We start from the raw sequence: 6,518 nt of genomic DNA, 5'->3' as shown, positions 1-6,518 counted from the left end.
ATTATTAGTATTGGATAGAAAACACTGAAGTATTTAAACATGTTTGAATGATGTATGTGAGTATAACAACTCATATGGCAGGCAGAAACCAGAGAAAAAATCCAAACAGGAAGTGGGAAATCTGAGGTTTGTAGTTTTTGAACTCAGCCCCTATCAAATGCACAGTGGGATGTGTTATTTTGCACTTCCTAAGGCTTCCACTAGATGTCAACTGTCTTTAGAATGTTGTTTCAGGCTTCTCCTGTGAAGGGGGGCCAGATGAGAACTGTTTGACTAAGGGGTCTGCCAGCAGCCTCGTTCTCAGTCAACCGCATTTCACATGAGAGGTATCTCTCGTTCCATTGCTTTTCTACAGACAATGGAATTCTCTGGTTGGAACATTATTGAACGTTTATGATAAAAACATCCTAAAGATTGATTCTACACTTAGTTTGACAAGTTTCTTCGACCTGTAATATAACGTTTTGAACTTTTCGTCTCACTGGACCTGAACACACTTTTGGATTTGTTTACCAAACGCACTAACAAAAGAAGCTATTTGGACATAAATGATGGACATTATCAAACAAAAAAAACATTTATTGTGGAACTGCGATTCCTGGGAGTACATTCTGATGAAGATCATCAAAGGTAAGTTAATATTTATAATGCTATTTATGACTAATGTTGACTGCGCAACATGGCGGATATTTCTTTTGGCTGGTTTGGGCTCTGAGCGTTCTCAGATTATGCTTTTTCCGTCAAGTTTTTAAAAAATCTGACACAGCGGTTGCATTAAGGAGAAGTTTATCTAAAGTTCCATGCATAACACTTGAATTTTCATCAACATTTATAATGAGTATGTCTGTGAATTCATGTGGCTCTCTGCAATATCACAGCATGTTTTAGAACTACTGAACATAACACGCCAATGTAAAATAAGATTTTGGGATATAAATATGAACTTCACCGAACAAAACATGTATTGTGTAACATGAAGTCCTATGAGTGTCATCTGATGAAGATCATTAAAGGTTAGTGATTAATTTTAGCTCTATTTGTGCTTTTTGTGACTCCTCTCTTTGGCTGGAAAAATTGCTGGGTTTTTCTGTGAGTTGGTGGTGACCTAACATAATTGTTTGTGGAGCTTTCGCTGTAAAGCATTTTTTAAATCAGACACTGGCTGGATGAACGAGAATGTTTTCTTTAAAATGGGGCATAATACTTGTATGTTTGAGAAATTAGATTTATGAGATTTCTGTTGATTTGTATTTGGCGCCCTGCAATTTAATTGGCTGTTGGCGAGGGGTTCCGCTAACCTGTCCTAGACAGGTTAATTGTTGCTGGGTGCTATCACCCTCCATCAGCACTGGCCTGTACCCTACCTGCCCAAAGTTCTCTCCTGGCCCCTTATACTAAGTCTGAATTTGTCCTGCTAGGTGACCCAAACTATTTTTCCAGTATAATATAGTTTCAGCAAATCCTGTTAATGTTTGGGATACCTTTAAATGTACCTTCCGAGGTCATTCAATTCAATATTCATCAATAATTAAAAAGCAGAGAGAAAGAGAAGACTGACAAGGGAAATTCATGATCTAATAGTACAGGTAGACAGCAATAAATAGGACACTACAGAGATACAAAATAAGTTTGAGGTAAAAGAACTTGAACTTTCAGTCTGGAAAACCCCCAGGGTTTGATGGCATACCGCTAGAGGTATATGAAGCCTTTTGTTATATACTAAAAGCTCCATTGTTAGATTGTTTTAACTACTCATACAAAAATAAATGGTAGTCTGTCAGGTACTCAGCAGGAAGCTCTGATTTCTCTATTATTAAAACAAGACCCAGATGGCAAATATAAAGACCCAGTCTATGTAAAAAACTGGAGGCCCCTTCACACTTCAATGTTGTGATGCAAAAATACAAGCGAAATGCATAGCACTCAGAATTAAAAGAGTTTTACCAGGTGTTGTTCATCCTGCTCAGACAGGTTTTTTACATGGACGATACATTGGAGATGATATACGACAACTACTAGAAATAATAGAACATCATGAAACATCTAAGAAGCCAGGCCTGGTGTAGTGGATTATGAAAAGGCATTTGATAAAGTAAGACTGGATTGTATTTATAAATGCCTGGATTTTTTTATTTCGATGAATCTCTTATAAAATGGACAAAAGTAATGTATAGCAACCCCAGGTGTAAAATAGTAAATAGCAGCTACTTCTCAGAGTTTTGAATTGTCAAGATGAGTTAAACAAGGGTGTCCACTGTCACCATAGCTATTCGTTATGGTCAACGAAATTTGAGCTATTAAAATCAGATCCAATAACAACATTAGAGGATTATAAATCCAAGGCTTAAAAACAAAGGTGTCCATGTATCATCAAATCAAATCAAATTTATTTATATAGCCCTTCGTACATCAGCTGATATCTCAAAGTGCTGTACAGAAACCCAGCCTAAAACCCCAAACAGCAAGCAATGCAGGTGTAGAAGCACGGTGGCTAGGAAAAACTCCCTAGAAAGGCCAATACCTAGGAAGAAACCTAGAGAGGAACCAGGCTATGTGGGGTGGCCAGTCCTCTTCTGGCTGTGCCGGGTGGAGATTATAACAGAACATGGCCAAGATGTTCAAATGTTCATAAATGACCAGCATGGTCGAATAATAATAAGGCAGAACAGTTGAAACTGGAGCAGCAGCACAGTCAGGTGGAAGTTGAAACTGGAGCAGCAGCATGGCCAGGTGGACTGGGGACAGCAAGGAGTCATCATGTCAGGTAGTCCTGGGGCATGGTCCTAGGGCTCAGGTCAGTTGAAACTGGAACAGCAGCATGGCCAGGTGGACTGGGGACAGCAAGGAGTCATCATGTCAGGTAGTCCTGGGGCATGGTCCTAGGGCTCAGGTCCTCCGAGAGAGAGAAAGAAAGAGAGAAGGAGAGAATTAGAGAACGCACACTTAGATTCACACAGGACACCGAATAGGACAGGAGAAGTACTCCAGATATAACAAACTGACCCCAGCCCCCCGACACATAAACTACTGCAGCATAAATACTGGAGGCTGAGACAGGAGGGGTCAGGAGACACTGTGGCCCCATCCGAGGCCGATGTATGACGATGACTCAAGTTTTATATTAAGTCCTCAAGCTAGATCCCTGCAATGTTTCATTGAAGATCTAGATAACTTTTCTGTACTCTCTGGACTAAAACCTAATTATGATAAGTGTACACTATTACGTATTGGATCTTTAAAAAATACAACTTTTACATTACCCTGCAGTTTACCTATAAAATGGGCTGACGGTGAAGTAGACATAATTGGTATTCATGTCATAAAGATATAAATGAGCTCTCCACAATGAATTTCAATAGAAACTTGTAAAAATAGACAAGATCCTGCAAAAGAGGTAAATACCTGTATATTTATGGAAAAATTGCCCTGATTAACTCCTTAGTCATATCTCAGTTTACTCACTTATGGCGCTGCCTACTCCTGATGATTTGTTTTTCAAATCATATGAGCAAAACATATTTATATCTGGGATGCTACACCAGACAGGATAAAGCTTATCTATATAATGAATTGGGTTGAGATGATTAAATAGAAAAGCACTAAACCTCTCTGAAAGCTTATTCAAAAGTTTTACTTGAACCCTAAATGGTTCTCAAGTAGATTACTAAAAATGGCCTTTTAGCCTTTCAATGAATTGAAGGTTATACTTTTTTCAAAGTATCTCTCTTTTTCAAACAAGCATTGCAGAGCTGGCTACAATTTCAATTTCATCCCCCTGAAAAGATAGAACAAATATTACAACAAATATTATGGCTGAACTCAAATGTGCTGGTTGATAAAATACCCACAATTTATGGGAAAGATGCTTGAAAATGGTATTTTGTTCTTAAATTATATTGTAAATTGTAATGGTAGAGTTATGTCTGTCATGGAGTTATCAGAATTATACGGAAAGGTCTGCTCAATCCAAGAGTACAACCAATTGATTACAGCATTACCCCAAAATGGAGGAGGCAGGTGGTAGCGGGAGGAGGTAGGGAACTGGTCTGTCTGCCCAATATAAAGGATCAAAATGGAGGAGGCAGGTGGTAGCGGGAGGAGGTAGGGAACTGGTCTGTCTGCCCAATATAAAGGATCAAAACTAAATATAGCATAAATAGAAAAGTATAGCAGTTTCATTTGAGGACCAGGATGTTGATAACTGTGCCATACAGATTGCAAAATAGTTGGGAAGAGATTTTTGATGTACCGATTCCATGGTACAGGGTGAATGAGTTGATACAGATTCAAGACTTTGTACTTTTCAGCTAAAATGATTATATAGAATTCTTGTCACCAACAAAATGTTGAATATTTGGGGCATAAAATCAACAAAGCTCTGCAGATTTTGTTGCGAGGATACAGAATCAATAGACCATTTATTTTGGTCAGGTAGTCTGTTTCTCGTCTCAGGTTCAGGAATAGCTGAAAATGCATAACATTCATCTAAAATTGACAGTGGAAATAGTATTGTTAGGCGATCTGGAGAAACCGGGTCAGCCAATTACTAATATACATACTAATGCTCTTAGTAATAGTATTTATCTTCAACTCGCAATCTGTGAATTCTATTAGATTAGATTGTAACTGTACGTTAAACATTACAGCATAGTTGAAAGATATATGTTGTGTAGAAATCCGAAGAGGTGGCCAGCAGAGAAAGATAGGATGGGCTGAGGGAAGCTGAGGGTTGGTATGTGGAATTGGAGACAAGAGGGAGTGGAGTTGCAGGCCGGGGATGGTTGGTCAAAGATGAAAGATAAAAGTATAAAAAAACAAGGTCAAAATAAAGCATAATAAAAAGCAAGTTTGAATGACACTGAGGGTCAGTGTTTTTACAGCTAATTCTTGTTTGTCTGATGCTGATGCCGTGCAGGTGTTTGTACACATGCATATACACACACTCTCATTCACATGCACACACACACATGTAAATAGTGCCAGACTTGCATTCAAACATATACAGTTGGCCCTGCCTTTAGGAGTTTAGTTGTCCTTTGTTGTTTGCTGTTTTTCTTAGTCTTTTTCTTTTGAATCTTTAGTTCATTTTCTTGGTTGTTGGTGCATTGGGGTGAGAGGGGTCTCGGGTGGTTGAGGGACAGCTCTTGGACAACCGTTGGGGGGTCTTGAAGGGTTCGAGTCCCCATTTTTGGCCTTGGTCTGTCGACATGCCCTTGAGTCGACACACCTGTCTACATAAGGTCCCACAGTTGACAATGCATGTTAGAGCAGAATTCGAGCCATGAGGTCGAAGAAATTGTCAGTAGAGCTCCAAGACAGGATTGTGTTGAGGCACAGATCTGGGGAAGGGTACCAAAGAATGTCTGCAGCATTGAAGGTCCCCAAGAACACAATGGCCTCCATCATTCTTAAATGGAAAAAGTTTGGAACCATCTAGACTCTTCCTAGAACTGGCCGCCCGGCCAAACTGAGCAATCGGGGGAGAAGGGCCTTGGTCAGGGAGGTGACCAAGAACCCGATGGTCACTCTGACTGAGCTCCAGATTTCCTCTATGGAGATGGGAGAACCTTCCAGAAGGACAACCATTTCTGCAGCACTCCATCAATCAGGCCTTTATGGTAGAGTGGCCAGATAGAAGCCACTCCTCAGTAAAAAGGCACATGCCAGCCTGTCACGTAGAGTAGGCCAGAAGGCTATACTGGAAAACATAACCTCTATCACGTAGAGTAGGCCAGAAGGCTATACTGGAAAACCTAACCTCTATCACATAGAGTAGGCCAGAAGGCTATACTGGAAAACATAACCTCTATCAAAATAAAAAGATGGCGGAGCCGCAAAAGTTATTCTGTGCTTCAGGGTGTTAATTTACATAGTGATTCCTGAACAGGCACTACAAAGTCCGCCCAATTCCCTTTGCTCGGGTCCTTATCCAGCATACCCGGAAGCTACAGAGAAGGAGAGAGAGAGGAACAGAACAAACAAACAACGCGCTCATCCACAACATCGATAACTATAAAAAATATTGCTTATATTAAATATGAACATTTTTCTGTTTATTTCTTTATACCATAACCGGTTACTAACATCAGTGTGAAATGTATGTACTAAGACGGAAGTTAATTTGTATGTCGACCCACATTGTTATCTTATAACGGAGCAGGGAGGAATGATGAATGTGTGCGTGTGTTAATTAAAGTACCAAATGCTGCTCGCGGCCAGTGACGGACTTCTACGTCACACAGCCCGCTTGGAGTTTGACAAAAGGAACCTAAAGGACTCTCAGACCATGAGAAACAAGGTTCTCTGGTCTGATGAAACCAAGATGGAACACGTTGGCCTGAATGCCTGAATCATTCTCGTCATGCTATTTTATTTTACTGGAGTGCTAGTACCTGGATCTAATGGGTGTCGTGCTATTTTATTTTACTGGAGTGCTAGTACCTGGATCTAATGGGCGTCGTGCTATTTTATATTACTGGTTTGCTGGTAGCTGGATCTGATGGGCGTCATGCTTTCAA

Source organism: Oncorhynchus kisutch, linkage group LG15, assembly GCF_002021735.2.
Source record: "Oncorhynchus kisutch isolate 150728-3 linkage group LG15, Okis_V2, whole genome shotgun sequence".
NCBI classification, from domain to species: Eukaryota; Metazoa; Chordata; class Actinopteri; order Salmoniformes; family Salmonidae; genus Oncorhynchus; species Oncorhynchus kisutch.
This window is presented reverse-complemented; position numbering follows the sequence as displayed.